Consider the following 16,210-nt stretch of genomic DNA (forward strand, 5'->3'; position numbering starts at 1 on the left):
AATCATGAACCACAATGCTATATATACACCACTTTCTTCTTCTTCTTCTTTTTTTTTTTACAGGTTGCCAACTGGTTCCTTAATTCTCTACTTGCTGGCCAAGTGGGAAGTGCTGGGAAAATCAGAGCAAAGGACAAAAGAAAATAGGTTAGATATAATAAATGTTTGCTTTGCCTGACTTTTCCATCTGGAGATGGGGTGTGAATGAAAGGGAGTTTGAAAGAGTTTGTGGGGGCTTTCATGTCTGGTTTCCCCTGCGGGGTCTCCATGCGAGGGAAAGTTTGGGGGTGTTAACATGGAGACCCACTGGCACCTGCTGCTTTTATATTTGCAGTAACAAGTAGGGAAAGATCAATATCTGACTCTCTCTCTCTCTTTCTCTCTCTCTCTTTCTCTCTCTCTCTCTCTCTCTATATATATATATACATACATGCCTTGTTAAGGATTCCTGGAATCTCTGAGGTCTGGAGAAACCATAGATTGCATCTTTGGGCACGTGCTTACTGCTTTGGATGCCTCAAGGTCCTTCCCAGAAGCGAGGGTGATGTGAGAAACGTGCCTAGGTAAGATGCCCACACGGTACCCGGTACCAGATGATCACTTCATGGGCAACGAGCCTGAGACAGTATCTGACTCTACTTGCCATTCCCAAAGTTAAGCCATGCCAGCCATAAAAAAGAAGGAGAAGGAACAGATGTTGGGAAGCAGATTTCTCACTGCTGACGATAACATCTGCATGCTGATGCCTTCAGCAGGAGGTGGAGTAGAGAGTGGACCCCCACCCTTTCCCTTCTAGTCCAAGTGGGGCTGAGGAGAAAGGGCTCTGAACTGCAGGGTTATTGATGTGCTAAGTCCTGAATCTGATCCACAAGTAGACTGCCTTGAACTTGACAGAGTGGGATTTTACTAAGCTGTCTGTCCTAATTGGGAGCCTCCAAAGCAAAGCAAAAGCAACATTGATTCCAGTTGAAGGAAAAGCAGTTCACTTTTGCACCTACCTGAGTAGTTATTTCTCAGTAGGCACTTCTCACGAATGTACCACTCAACCTATAGAGGAGGGCAGAAGTTGGAGAAATGTTGGAAGCATTTCAGCCTTCCTGGTCAGGTTACCAAGATAAATTGAGACTCAGAAATGGAAAAAGTGCTTCTTAAGAAAATGTAGCAAGGACCAACGTTATGGAAGAGTGGATTAAGCTGCTCCCTGGGACACTGGCATCTCAATTTGTTGTGCTGGTTTGAGTTCTGACTGCTCTTTCTAGCTCTGCTTGCTAATATGCCTTAAAAGGCAGCAGAAGATGGCAGCAAGTCCTTGAGTCCCTGCTCGCAGTGTGAGGCACCCAGGTGGAGTTTGAGATCCTAGCTTCCACCTGGCCTGTGCCTGGCTGCTGCAGCCGCTTAGAGCAGTCAACTGGAAGGTGGAGGATCTCTTCCATTCTGTCTTTCGCTTGGCTGGGAATCTTTCTCTTGCTCTCTGGTTCATCTTGACCTGAGTGTTTTAGTGCCGTACTGCCTTTTGAGTAGACAAAAAAAAATCAATATTAACAAGGGAAAACTGAAGTAACTATTAGCTTTAGACTAAGTAGACTGAAGAGTAAGGGGAATATTAGAAATAACAACTGATGTTACATGACCAAAAGTTAAATTCTGGGGCTGGTGCCATGGCTCAATAGGCTAATCCTCTTTGAAGTGCCAGCATCCTATTTGGGTGCCAGTTTATATCCCAGCTACTCTACTTTCTATCAAGCTCCTGGCTTATGGCCTGGGAAAGCAGAGGAGGATGGCCCAGGACCTTGGAACCTTGCACCCACATGGGAGACCCAGAAGAACCTGCTGGCTCCTTGCTTCAGGTCAGCCCAGCTCTGGCCATTGTGGCCTTTTGTGGAGTAAGCAATTGGATGGATGATGTTTCTCTCTGTCTCTCCTTCTCCCAGCAAGTGTTTTTTGAATAAAAATAAATAAATCTTTTATTAAAAAAAAAAAAGCCATGAAAGTTAAATTCTTCCTTGGCCCAGCAGTCTAAAGGTTTATGCAAGTTTCCAGCATAAGTTCCAGCACATGAACTAACAGTTGAAAGGTAAGAGACACAGCCATTCTTGGAGACATCAACTCTTTTAATCAATGATAAAGAATCAGAGAAGACAGAAGACATGAATGACAAAAAGCACAACAAATTGAACTCATATGATGTTCTACCTGAGAAGAGCATTATATACATTCTTCTCAAGTGCACCTGGAAAATTCACCAGAAAATTACACCATATTCTGGACAATAAAGCATTTCAGCAGATGGAAATCATACAAAATATATTTGATGACCACAGTGAAATTAAAGGAATAGCTAATAACAGGAAGATGTTCAGAAAATTGAACATCAATCTCCTATATAACCTATGAATTAAATAAGAATTCTCTTGGAAATATAGAAAATACTTTTAACTCTAAAAATGCCGCATACATATAAAATTTGTGGGATTCAGTTAAGTCAATAATTTCTTGGATTCATAGCACTCAATATGTATATTAGAAGAGAGGAACATGTTTAAATCTATAATCTGAGCTCTTACCTGAGAAATGAGAAATGAGAAAAAGACAAATAAATCCAAAGAAATCAGAAGGTATCAAGAGAAGAAATCAATGACATTTCAACCAGAAAGCAATGGAGAAAATCAGTAAAGTCAAGAGTGGATTTTCTGTAAAGATCAGTAAAATTGGCAAACCACTTTCTAGACTGCCCATGGGGGGAAAAATAGACACAAATGGTCAACATTAGAAATAAAAAGAGATGTTGAGGATATTAAAAGGGTAAACAGTATAAATTGCACCATTATGTCTCAGAATTCAACTAATGGATCAATTCTTTTGAGAACACAAGCTCCAGAAAAATGCCAATTCATCCTGTAAGAGAAATTGAATCTTACTGAAAACCTATAAATCCATCTCAAAGGCCAAATTACTTGGTGACCTACCAATTACATGTGGTAAAGGCAAAAGCAAATAAATATTTCTCAGGTTGTTTTGTTATAATTACCTACATAACCAAAACCGTATAAAGTATTAATAAGAAAATTATATCAACAAAGCCAAATCAAAGTCCTCACCAGGAAATCTAACTAATCCTTCTTATACATATAGGCACCAAAAATTCACAATATTAGGGAATCAAATCCAGGAAACAAGAGGGTTAATGCATCTTGACCAGAAAAGATTAAGCCTGAGAATGGACAAATAATTGGCATATTTTGTGATATTAACAAGCTAAAAAGAAAAAAAACTTGTTCAATAGTGTTGCTAAACACATTTTACAAACTTCAGCATTCATTCATTTTAAAGAACTTCAGTGGAACAGGAATAGACTGGAAACTCTGTGACATAAAGCAAGTGTTATTTTTTATTGTATTGAAATAGTTAACTATTCAGATAACTTCTTACAGTTGTAATCGATCAACAAGCAGAAATCAATTTTTATTTTAACGTATCGTAGTTATGCCTTACTAAGCAAACATGGTATCAAGAGCTTTGCCATTTTCAGTGATAACTACAATTCAGGTGTCTTAGTTCTTAGTCCTCAGGTAATAGCAGTCATTCCATTGTAATGATCCATGCCAATGATCTGAGAATGCTAGGCATTTCCTCATTTAAAACTTGATCTATAACACCAGAAAATTTTTTTAGATGTTGAGGAACGCATGTTTAGGCATTTTGCACTGCTCTTGTAATATTCTTGGTAAGTTGGAGAAGCCAACCATTTGGCCAGCCAAAAAAAAGGCATCTAATAAAAAAAACTCTAAATCTGCTTTCATATTTAATGCTATAAACTGAATGCTTTTTCCTAATGTTAGATACAAAGTATGGAATATGGAGCACCACTTTCACTGCTTTTATTCAACACTGTGCGGGAGGTGTAAGGCAACTGGTTAATGTGTGAAAAGAACATGCATATTGATTAGAAAGGAAAGACTTTTTATTCCCCCAAAAAACATGGTTATAAGAACAACCTTAGAATCTGAAAATATCACTGGATATGAGGCCAGTCCTCACACATATCAATCATTTCTGTAATAAGTACACCATTGAAATGAAAACTATAACACAAAGTTTGGTTCAGGTTATGTATGTTGAAAATTACAAAATATTGATGAAGTAATTTTTAGAAACAAATGTATTTGTTGGGCTGAAGGATCAAATCATTAATATGTTTACCGTCATATTTATTTATTTCTAAAGATTTATTTGTTTTTATTTGAAAGGCAGCTTCTCAGATAGAAGGAGAAACTGAGAGGGAGATCCTCCATCTGCTGGTTTACTCCTCCAGTGGCTGCAACATCTAGAGATGAGTTGAGCTGAAGCCAGAAGCCAGGAACCTCCTGCAGGCCTCCCACATGGGTATAGGGGCCCAAGGACGTGGATCATCATCCACTGGTGTGTCAATCTACAAGCAGGGAGCCACACCTGTGATTTAGATGAAGGACCAGCCTGCCAAGCCACTGTGCCAGTCCTGTGATATTCATCTTTTTTTTTTAAAAAAAATATTTATTAAATTAATTGAAAAGTATAACACATAGATAGACCTTCCATCCTCTGGTTCACCGCTCAAGTGGCTGAAGCAGACAGAGCTGAGTGGGTTTGAAGAATTGGGAACCTCCTCCTGGTCTGCCCCTTAGGTGGAGGGGCCCAAGGAACTGGAAATTCTTCCAATGTTCTCCCTGTTATGTTAGCAGGGAGCCGGAAACCATGCCTATATGGGATGCTGGTGTCACAGGCAGCAGCTTTATTCACCACACTGTACTGCTGCTCCCTTCCCAAGCTGATATTTAGATATAGTACTTTTGTACTAAACAAACAAACAAACATCGATAGTGGTGGTGTGATGCCAAGGTGTAGTAGGTTTAGCCTTCACACCTGCAGTGCCAGCATCCCATATGGGCACCTGCTGCTCCACTTCTGATCTGGCTCCCTGCTTATGGGCTGGGAAAGTGATAGAAAATGGCTCAAGTCATTGGGACCCTGTAACCAGTTGGGAGACCTGGGGAAAACTCCTGGCCTCAGATTGGCTCATCTCTGGCTGTGTGGGCCATTTAGGGAGTGAAGAGTGCAGGAATTCCCAGGGATGGAAGACCTCTCTTACTCTGTCTCCCTTTCTAACTGTAACTGCCTTTCAAATGAAAACATATCTTTAAAAAAGATCAGTGGAAATTGTGTAGATTATAAGTAAGAGCAATTGAATTGTTGATGCTGAAAGAAACATTAAGGACAGGAAAAACCAAGTTAATTTGTGCTTAAGCATATATCCAGTCTGTTAAGAATGAACAGCTGCCTTCTTTCGTGAAAGCACAGTTTGACTCAGTCTGCAAGGAGATGGCTGCCTGGTCCCCTGAGGAATGCTGCTGTGCTAGTAGGTGCGGATTTTTCTCTGCTCTTGGACTTTGCTTAAAAGTGGGTTACATGGTAGCTTACAGGTTGTGTGTAGGGAAGAATGAACCCAAAGACCTCATATACCTTAAATCTTGCACATTCTCAGAAGGGCCTTCATGCATAACAGATTGGCCCTTGAGTGGCTTCAGGTAACGGCTATTCAACCATTTGCCATGCTGTTGATAAGCATAGGAGTGCTCAGCTCCTTCAACTGTCCTGTACCAGCTCATCTAGATAGTTTGTGCAAATAGTGATTAGCCTGACTGCCTCCAGGGGCGTCTGCTGTTTTGCTCAATGGCAGTAGTCACGTAGACAAAAGATGATCATACAGAAGCCCATAGAAACTCTGGTCTTTGGCTCGGTGAGCTTCCACAGCAGAATAAGCTTCTCCCATACTGCTGTGGTTTGTTGCTGGGGAGCATGTGCAGCCTGCGTGAGTCTGTGGGGAGAGGAGTCCTGGACGCTCATATGCCATGGCCTCTAGAGTCCCCTTGTGAGATTATTATTAATTATGGACCCAACCTTGTATTTTTCTTCCCCTGTATGAAACTGTGCCTGTGAGTATCATGACTTCTGAGTCCTGCAAATCCTTCTCAGAAATCGTTCAATCGGTAATGGATCTCAAGGAGCACAGACTTGAATAGTAAGCCCATCAGCTGGATGATGGAGAGACTTCTGCAGTAGTTACCTGCTGATGGCCATTTACACAGTACACCAGTATGTCCGCATTCTGCACTGTTTTGACGAGTCCATCTAACATCTCTCTTTCAGATCCCCTTGACATCCATCTTCCTGTTTTTCCAAATCCTGACAATTTGGCCAATCTGTCAGCCACCGGCAGTGCATCTGTAGAGATCTGTATTATTTGGTGCATAGTGCCTTTTGTGTAAACTGAGCTGTCAAATGTTCCTCTTTTCCAAGTTCCACTCACTGGGTAGATTTCTTATCATCACTGCTGTCTTTTGAGGCCACCCCTGGGTTAGAACTGTAATACGAGATAGCGGCGGCGTGCTCCCTTCATGCAGACCTGTCCAAGCGAGCGCCATGCTTGCTCACCTTGGCTAACCGATCATGGGAATCCTGGGGCGAAGGGAAGGGTGGCAAGGCAATCACAACAGGGAAGCATTTACTGATGTGTTTACTCAAGCTCTCAGAACCTGCTCAAGTCATTCCTCTAAGTACTGCTTTGATTAACAAAGGAATAATGTGAGCGTGCTCCATCTTAGAGGGTAAAGCAACACTGTAGTCACTCGATGTACCTTTGCAGGCACTTGACCTCTGTCACATTGACAAATAAGTAACACTGTTTTTTTTTCTGTACAAACTAAATGCCTTGTCACTACCAGTGCATATTTCAGTAACTGTAGTGGTGTCGCCTATCTCACAGCCAGTGTGAGCAATTTCAGAATCCTACCTTGACGATCTGTCTCCTGGTAGCACTTACATTAGCAGCCCATAGGAAATGGGTGGCACATGAAAGAGAGTCTTAAGAATTCACTATGGACAAATGTGTGTCCTGGGATAGCAGAAACACAAGGAATACCAAAACACTCTGGAATTGACAGCAGGAAGCTGTTAGCACAGTGAACCTGCGGTGACAAGGCAAGAGGGATGGGGCTGGCCTGGGTTCTGGCAAAGATTTCAGGTGTAGGAATAAGGATCACCAAACAAGGGCCGTGGCCTGCCATTAAGCCATGCTTGAATTTCCCTGCTAATGCCTCCTTTGAATGAAGTCCACTGTCATCTGGAGGCAGCTGCGACAATGCTGTCTTCCAGAGCCAAAGGTAGGGTGGAGAAATGTAGGGAGTGAATCTCCAGTTTCTCATCTTTTGTGGGTCAAATTTTGTCTCTCCTCCACATTGTAGCCTTAACCCCAAATGTGACTATATCAAAGATGGGAACTTTAACGATGTGGTTAAAATCAGATAAGTCATAAAGTTTGGCACTGACATCCTAGCAAGACGAGAAAGAGAAGCCAGAGAACCTGTACTATATGCCCTGTGAGGGCATGGGTAGAAGGTGGCCATCTACAAGACAAGCAGAGCATCTTCATCCAAAATCAACTCTGGCTGGCACCTTGATCTTGGACTTGAACCATGAGCAATCAGCCCCTGATGTTGAAGCTGCCCAGTCTGCGGAATTCTCCCATCCAAGTACTAACCAGGCCCGACCTTGCTTAGCTTCTGAGATCAGACAAGATCAGGTGCGCTCAGGGTGGTATCGCCATAGACAGTCTGTGGAATTCTGTTATGGCAGCTCAAGCAGGTCAACAAATCCTCTGCAAGGCTAAGATTATAATTCATATCTCATGGGACTTCTGTCAGTACTGTGTTTTATTTACTGATTCATCTTTATTTGAAAGACAGATTCACAGAGAGAAGGCGTGACAGAAAGGTCTTCCATCCTGTGGTTCATTCCCTAAATGACTACAATGGCCATAGCTGAGCCAATCCAAAGCCAGGAGCCAGGAACTTTTATCTGGGTCTCCCACCTAGTTACAGGTGCCCATGGACTTGGGCCATCCTCCCGCTGCTTTTCCCTCCATAAGCAGGGAGCTGGATCAGAGACAGAGCAGCTGGGACTAGAAGAAGCACCCACATCACGCATGTGGGTACCAGTGCTACATGTTCAGGCTTAGCCTGTTGAACCATCCCACTGGTCCCCTAGGCGTATTAAATAAAGTGACTTTGTGTGGTTCCTAAGAAGTGTGGATTTGTGCTAAACTTTTACTTTTATTTTTAAAGATTTACTGATTTGAAAGGCAGATAGAGAGAGCACGTGGAAATGAGAGCAGTTCACTCCCTAAGTGCCCACAATAGCCACATTTGGGTCAGGATCATCCCAGGAGCCAAAATCCCATCAAGGTCTCCATGCGTATGTTAGGAGCCCGAGAAATGGAGGCATCTTCTACTCTGACCCAGATGCATTAACATGGGATAGTACCAGAAGCAGAGCAGCTGGGACTCGAACTGGCACTCTATCATGGGATGAAGATTTTGCAAGTATGGTTTATTTAAGCAGCTGCGCCACAGTGTTGACCTGATAATCTTTTAAAATAATTGTTATTTTAACTTTGGTGTTAACAATTGAATAATAAGAGCCACATTTTATGATTTTTAGTTCCTCTCTCTCACTCTCTCTTGAGCTTCGATGATCTTTCTCGATGTGAAGCCAGTGGGCCTTCGTTCACTATATATTCTGTGGGTTTAGGGTACCTTTTTATGTTCTATTTGTAATCTGTTTTTGTTAATGTCTCATTTTTCCCCCCTCTGTGTCGTATTGGATCAGTGTCTCATTTTAGCCGTTTGTACTTGTAACGTCTTCTTCTCTGGTTTATAACAGATGCTCGAAGCTCATTGCGGTATACATATAGACCATATTATTTTTTTTCCTGAGTGAATTATGCTACCAGTCCCCAATGACACTCACCTGTTCTTGTCAAACACTCAACTGTTCCTGTTAAACAGTAGACCCAACACTATTTTCATATTTGTCTTCTGTCTGTTCCATCCTGCTTTGCTTACCTCGGTGGTGTATAAAATGCCTGTGGCCAGAAAGCATGCACTGCATATGTCAGTTTCAAGCATCAAACATCAGACAAGTTTCGAAAAACACGATGAAAGTTCTTTCAGATAAAAAATGTCGGGGTTCAGCATCTGGCTTATTTGGATTTACTCAGATGTTAGGGTTGTCTGAAATGAGGCACTCTCATCTAGATAGCCTGGTTCTGGGTCACATGATTAGACACGTAGATGTGCGGGAACTGTATGGCTCTTTTATAATGGATAACAATGGGGAGTTTGTTAGCTATTAAGGTGGCATTCTTTTTAGCAATAATGCAGAAAGTAGGCCTAAATAACAGTTTAATCAAAACTTGAGAGAATTGAGTTTTGCTGTAGATAGACATTACACGCACCAGCCATTTTACTTTGTATTTGGTACTCTTCTAGTCTCAAAGCCTTGCTTTTCCCCTACAGAGCTCACTTCTGCAAGTGTGTAAGTAGTTTCCAGGTGAGTGTGTCAATGTGTGATAAAGGTGAGCAAATGAAGAGTTTCCAGGAAGCAGCCAGATTAGGTCAGGATAGAAGTGAAGAAGGATAAGAGAAAGTAAGCCAAAGAAATAAAAAAATAAAAGGAGGTTTTTGAGTTTGCGTAATTGTTATAGCTTTTTTACTATAACTTAATTTCTATCCAGCTCCCTTTTTGTGACCTGGAGAAAACAGTGGAGGTTGGCTCAAAGCCTTGGGACCCTGAACCCACATGGGTGACCCAGAAGAAGCTCCTGGCTTCTGGCTTCGGATCAGCTCAGCTCTGTCCATGTGACCACTTGGGAGAGTGAACCAGTGGATGGAAAATCTTCCTCCCTGTCTCTGCTTCTCTATGTAAATCTGACCTTCAATAAAAATAGATAAATATGTTTTGGAGAAAAAAGAATAGAAAAATAACCTATTGGCAGACATCGGATTATTTGAGGCTAATTTTTTTGAGACTTAAAGGGTAAGGAATCCTTAGTACCAAGTTCATTGAAACTAGGCAGTAAGGAAAATTTGCCAGTGGTCTGACATTTCTCTGGTTTCTCAGAGGGCCAGAGAAATAGCTTGGTGACAAGGAGGTGACATTGGTTAAAGCTTAGTGCTTGCCTCAACTGATTTCTCCCTAAATGGCTGCCGGGGGTGAGCCAGGAACTTGGAACTCCAGCCCAGTCTCTTGCATGGGTTGTAGGGGCCCAAGCACGTAGGCCATCTTCAGCTGTTTCCGCAGTTGAACTGATAGGGAGCTGAGCGTTTGGGGTTCAAACCAGTGCTCCAACATGAGATGCCCTTGTCAAAATGATAGCTTTATCCACTGAGCCACAACGCTCGCCCTCCACCAACTTTAGAAATGCTGTCATTTGTGCATCTCTTGCCAGTTACATTTTCTAAAAATTATTATTTATTATTGGATTATGATGCTGTTCTATAGGCTCTGGGAGTTCCCGTCCTTCTCCCCAAACTCCTCCCCTCCTATTGATTTCCTCTCTACTATTACAATGGGTGGTCCTTCATAAGTCCATCATTCTGCTATTGACGTGTTTCCTGACTCTGTAGGCATGGACAGTGTCGGACAGTTCAGCATCCTACTGTCAGACTATTTTCAACTGTTTTGCTGGGAGTCCGTCTTTGATCTGGATGCAGAGATGCATACTGCGCTGTATCCCCACATCTGGACATGTCAGTCTCCACTACGCTTCTGTTATACATCCTCTTAAACACAGAGCCAGGAAACAGTCCACAACAGGGAAAAAAACCAAACAAAAGAATTTCATCAACATGAAATTAACATTCCTGGAGGGCAGAGTATTTTATTTTCAAGTCTCTGGCTTTTAAGTAGATGTCCTCAAAAAATATTTTGAAATATAAATGACCAAGTTAAAGGAGGAAAGCAAAAAGAAATGTGGCCCCTTGGTTAAAGCAAAAGGCTCAATCATCTTTCCCCTCTCTGGTAAAATTGTTCCATTTGCTTTTCTTTTGTTTTTATCCTTCAATAGGCTGGGATGGAATTTAGAAGTGGTCTTGAACATAAGCCACGTTGTCCATCTTTTTGGTTCAGGGCTGAGGCTCATTAGAGTCCTACTGGCTCACTGGGCAAAGACTAGAGTTTCCTGCTATAATGCTGAGTCATTCCCTGTGACATTTTTTGATCCAGTGTGACTGCTAACAGTCTATTTGCTCTCAAGAGGTGGTTTCCATTCTTCGGGCGCTAGATGGCGCTAGCTGTGTACGTGTAACGTCACCTGGAAATCACCGAACGTTCATTTGCTTTTCATTCTTCTGCTCAAGGCTTTTTGCTTCTTTGTGTTATTTACTCTTAGAAAACTGTAAGGAATGTTCTGCAGATGGTGCACTAAGAGAGGGCGTTCAAATCAGGCCCATTAACATGGGGCCATCTTCAGAATATTGGGATAATACAGGCTTTCAAGGGAAAGAAATATTAGTAACAAAAAATTAACATTATTTATAGTCATTCTGAATCTATTATGTTGCAGGATTAATTTAAACATATCATGCTCTAATCATTCTTGGCTAAATGCAGAATGCTAATTATTTATATCAGTGGAAATACAGCATTTTATATTTTGTATTTCACGTCTAAACTCCTGTAGATTTTCAATAAAATTATACTTCTAAGCAAAACAGCTGACTTTTCTCCTTTCAACTTTCTCTTTTATTATCAGTGTGAACATTTTCATGTTATTATGCTTAAGGCAATATTGTATGTTTGAAAAATAATTTACAGCAAAGATTGAAGGTGAGTGTCTTGTGTTTTGGCTGTTAACTCCAAGAACTAAACTCAATGTACTCAATGAGATGGAGCTAAAACTAGGAGTTATCCTTTGCTTCTCTTTTCAAAGTATATTCCCAAGGCTTTTAAAAAAAGATTTTTATTTATTTTTACTGGACAGTCAGATATACAGAGAGGAGGAAAGACAGAAAGACCTTCTGTTCCACAATTCACTCCCCAAGTGAATGCAATGGCTGGAGCTGAGCCAATCTGAAGCTAGGAGCCAGGAGCTTCTTCTGGGTCTCCCATGTGGGTTCGGGGTCCCAAGGCCATGGGCCACAAGCAGGGAGTTGGATGGGAAGCTGGGCTGCCAGGACATGAACCGGCACCCATATGGGATCCTGGCACATGCAAGGTGAGGACTTTAGCCACTAGGCTCCCATCCTAGGCTGCAAAGGTTCTTTTTAAAAGGCGTTTTTCTTTATGTGAATGGCTGAAAGGCAGAGAGATCTTCCATTTGCTGATTCACTGCCCTGACGCCAGCAACACTGAAGCCAGGAAACTGGAACTCCATGCAGGTGTCCCATGTAGGTGGCAGGGACCTAACTGCTTGGGTCGTCGCCTGCTGCCTCCCAGGGTGGCACTGGAAGGGAGCTGAAGAGGTATAATTAGGGCCATCTTCTATGTGATGATCTTTAAGGCTTGGGGATTGGCTAAAATCAACATCTGGTAGGACATTCTCTGAGAGGCCGAGGCAGTGGTACAGTGCCTTAAGCTGGGATGCCAGCACTCTGTATGAATGTTTGTTTGAATCCCACCTGCTTCACTCCACAACCAGTTTCTTTGCTAATGCACTGGGGAAAGAAGAGAATGATGTCACCAGTGCTTGGGGCCTGCCACTCGCATGGGAGACATGGAAGAAACTCGTGGTTCCTGGTTTCAACCTGGTCTGGCCCCAGCCAGTGTGACCCTGGAAAAGCTCTTTCTCTGTTTCTCCCTCTCTCGGTGTAACTCTGTTTTTAAAATAAGTAAATGAATCTTTTGTTGTTGTTATTGTTTCAAAAGAAATTCCTTGAAAAATGAGCCCAGCACTGACTGGTTGCCAATGGGCCCCTAGTAGTATCCTTTTCTGCAGAATGTTCAAAGAAGGCAGCTAGAAACCCTGTTGCCAACGTGTGCTCAGCCAGACTTGAAAACCTGTGCTCAGGGTGCTCATGCTGAGAATGTACTTGCTGAGGATATTTGACACATTTCCAGAAATACTCATCTTACCTCCCATTGCCTTCATTTCGCAAATGGATGTCATATGGAAGATAGTTTCTGGTAGGTGGAGGGCATTTCCTTGGCAGACCGGCTAAGATGATAAACAAAGACAGAACCAAGTTACCTATATATTTAGCTGAGTGCAGTGGCAACAAATCTATAGTTGCATTAGTCAATAGGTTGGTTTCAAACAGTGTCCCCGGCACCCTTTTGCACGCAGAGATGACTTGATCAGCTGTTCACATAGCTGTGTTCATCAGCAGAAGATAAATGAGTCTGCCCTTAGTGCAGATCCTCCTAGGAGGGAGTTTGCGCAGAGTTTGTTTATAAAATTAGATCTGGGGAGGAAATCTCAACCTGCCATGGCTCTGCCTCCTGCTCTGCACAGGGGAAAGAAGCTCATCTTTCTCAGCCATTTATATTATCCTGTTTATTGAATAAGGCCTTCCCTGTAACAACCCTTACAATCACCGTTTTAACAGGTCACACGGAGACAACACTCACGCATCTGTGGCCGTGGCTCAGCAGTTGATGTAAACATGAGTGGAGGTTTACCATGTTGGGATTCCTGAGCCTTGGCCTCCAAAGAAACCAGAGCAATGTTCAGATCTCAATCCTTTTATGCAGCAGTGAGATAGGTTCACTCATTCATTATTCATCGAGTATTTATTCTTGGTTCTTGCTGCAGCATGAATCTAAATCGGGGAGGTTTGTGCTTGGCAGACTCTATTGCTGAGGTCCCAGGAAGGTGGAGAGGAAAGAGCTCTTAACGTTGTCTTGTGGGACCCTTCCTGGAAGCAGAGGGATTTATTCTAAGTTAGTAGGTTTACTAGTATATATTTGAAATACAGACTCCTTGTAGACTAAATTGAAGAAATCTTTACATACTTTAGCTCATGGAAGTCATAGGAATTGCATATTCGCCACAACATTTGCATTATTTGGACTTTGTCACTTTTGCCCATTGTGGGTACCTATGAGCTTTTCATCACAAGCCCTAACACTGTTTAGAAACACTTTTTTAGAGATTTACTCACTTGAAAGACAGAGTGATGAGAGAGAAGCTTTTATCTGCTGATCTACTTGTTTTACTCTTAAAAATGGCTGTGATATCCAGAGCTGGACCAGGCAGAAAACAGAAACTCCATCTGGTCTCCCACATGGGTGGCAGGGGCCCAGATACTGAGGTCATCTTTGACTGCTCCCATGATATGCATTAGCAGGGAGCTGAACTGAAAGGGGAGCAGTGGGCACTTGAACGGGCATTTTGATACTGTCATGTTCAATTGCAAGCACAACCCTGGGCCCATCAGGAGGACACAAATCTCTGAATAATTTTATCACTAACGATTGTTTATCTTGTCATTTCTAGAGGAGATCATTGCGCTGAATCATTTATCTTATAGAGCTTGAGGTCAGTAAGGCATTGTTAATGCAATGTTTTTTATAGAACAGAACAACTGGCGATGTCTGTTAATTTCATGTATAGATTAAGAATCATCTGTAGAATTAACAACTGGAAGGAAATAGCCTGCTTTCTGGTAGGCATGTAGGGATAGTGATGGTTAGAATTTATGTGTTAATAGTGTTTTCCTTATTTATAGTTCTATTATGTATGGCATAATACTGCCTTTATAGCAAAGCAATGCATTTATAACTATAGTCTAATTGTTAAGGAAAATGATTAGAACAATAGAGGAAGGTAGTATGGAAAAATGTAGGAGATACTTGTCAAGTAGAATAGACATTTTTATAAAAATATACATTAAAAGGTTACACTTTTAAATAAAAGCATTTAGGAAAGTGTCAAGATTTTCTTTGATCCTCTCATTGTTTCCCTGTTAAAAAAGTCATAGGAGCAAGTGGAATATGTCATTGTTTGGCTTAATTATTTTTCCATCAGTTTGGGGCTACTGCTCCCAATGAGTGATTTGTAAAATTCAATGCTCTATAGAAGCCAAAATAAGAAAAAAGTAAACCAACAAATGCATTCAGTGGTCAGAGATAAATACTGTTAACACAATGTTATATACTTCTAGAACCTTCCCTATGAATGTACTAAATCACTGTTATCTATCTACACAATTTTCTTCTTTATTCATCTATGTTTCCTCTAATATTTATGTGTACATAAAGTCATAATAGTTGCTGTTTTTTTTTTAAGATTTTAAAATTTTTATTGGAAAGTCAGATATGCAGAGTGGAGGAGACAGAGAGGAAAGGTCTTCCATCCACTTATTCACTCCCCAAGTGACCACAATGGCAAGTTGAGCTGATCTGAAGCCAAGAGTCAGGAGTTTCTTCTGGGTGTCCCACGTGGGTGCAGGATCTCAAGGCTTTGGGTGTCCTCCAGTGCTTTCCCAGGCCACATGCAGAGAGCTGGATGGGAAGCGGGGTCACTGGGATTAGAACTGGTGCCCATATGGGATCCCGGCGTGTTCAAGGTGAGGACTTTAACCACTACTGTGCCAGGCCCGATAGTTGCTGTTTTACTCTTCTGTACTCTTGCTCAGAGAGACGTGGGGGCAGTCCCCCAAGTCTTCCTTTTGTCCTTTCCCAACCATTCCATCTCAGCCCTCCCATTCATGTGTGCAAGTCTACATCTGGATTTTGGGAGACTGAAATGTAGTTCCTGCCTGAAGAGGTTGGAATCCTCAGTGTGGGGCTCTCAAGGAATAGGCTTGTTTATTTGATTGTGAATGGCTTGCAGGGAAGAGTCAATCACTAGCCTTGCGTGTCACTGTTGTGACTTTCTGCCCAGCAGATTCATGTCTCATCCTGCCCAGAAATTGCAGAGTGTAGAGTGCAGGGCCCTCTCCAGTACCCTGTGAAGAAAGGCTTTCTGCAGGATGGCCTCTTTTCTGTTCCACTACAATTGTGTGTCTGCTCCCTTGGCTTCTGGGAGCTCTTTTCTTCACTTGAGTGAGAAATACTTCCTTTGGCTACTTCAAGTTGTATTAAAAAAATTAATAGAGGTCACCCTGTATCTCTGCCTCCGTGAAGAAGAAAGCATGGAGAACACAAAGGATTGAGAAATGGAGAATTTCACCCAACAGTCTTCACTTCTTTTGTTTCAGAGCCCTCAGTTAGCTTCAGGATCTTCTGTCCTTTCTCTTCTCTCTACCAGAGAGTCAGCTTATAAAGCATTCACACAAGGAGTTGGAAACCCAAAAGTCCACAGGACTCAAAGGATTGTTAACACACTTACACACACAAGCAAACCAATCTCAGTCAACCTTAAATGAGCAAAGCTAACACTTTGTCCGTAAGGAAA

The 16,210-nt window shown here is 42.0% G+C and overlaps 1 long non-coding RNA gene across 1 annotated transcript in view; it reads left to right on the forward strand.

Moving 5' to 3' along the window:
- Window positions 1–61: 61 nt before the first annotated feature.
- LOC121149842 overlaps window positions 62–16,210 on the forward strand; it is a 56,594-nt gene continuing 40,445 nt past the window's right edge. Inside the window, exons 1-2 of the long non-coding RNA XR_005882858.1 lie at window positions 62–147; window positions 444–522. This is a non-coding gene — a long non-coding RNA (uncharacterized LOC121149842). The remainder of the gene's footprint in view (window positions 148–443; window positions 523–16,210) is intronic.

The sequence above is a fragment of the Ochotona curzoniae genome, unplaced genomic scaffold (assembly GCF_017591425.1).
Source record: "Ochotona curzoniae isolate NIBS_2020 unplaced genomic scaffold, NIBS_Ocur_1.0 scaffold_4763, whole genome shotgun sequence".
NCBI classification, from domain to species: domain Eukaryota; kingdom Metazoa; phylum Chordata; class Mammalia; order Lagomorpha; family Ochotonidae; genus Ochotona; species Ochotona curzoniae.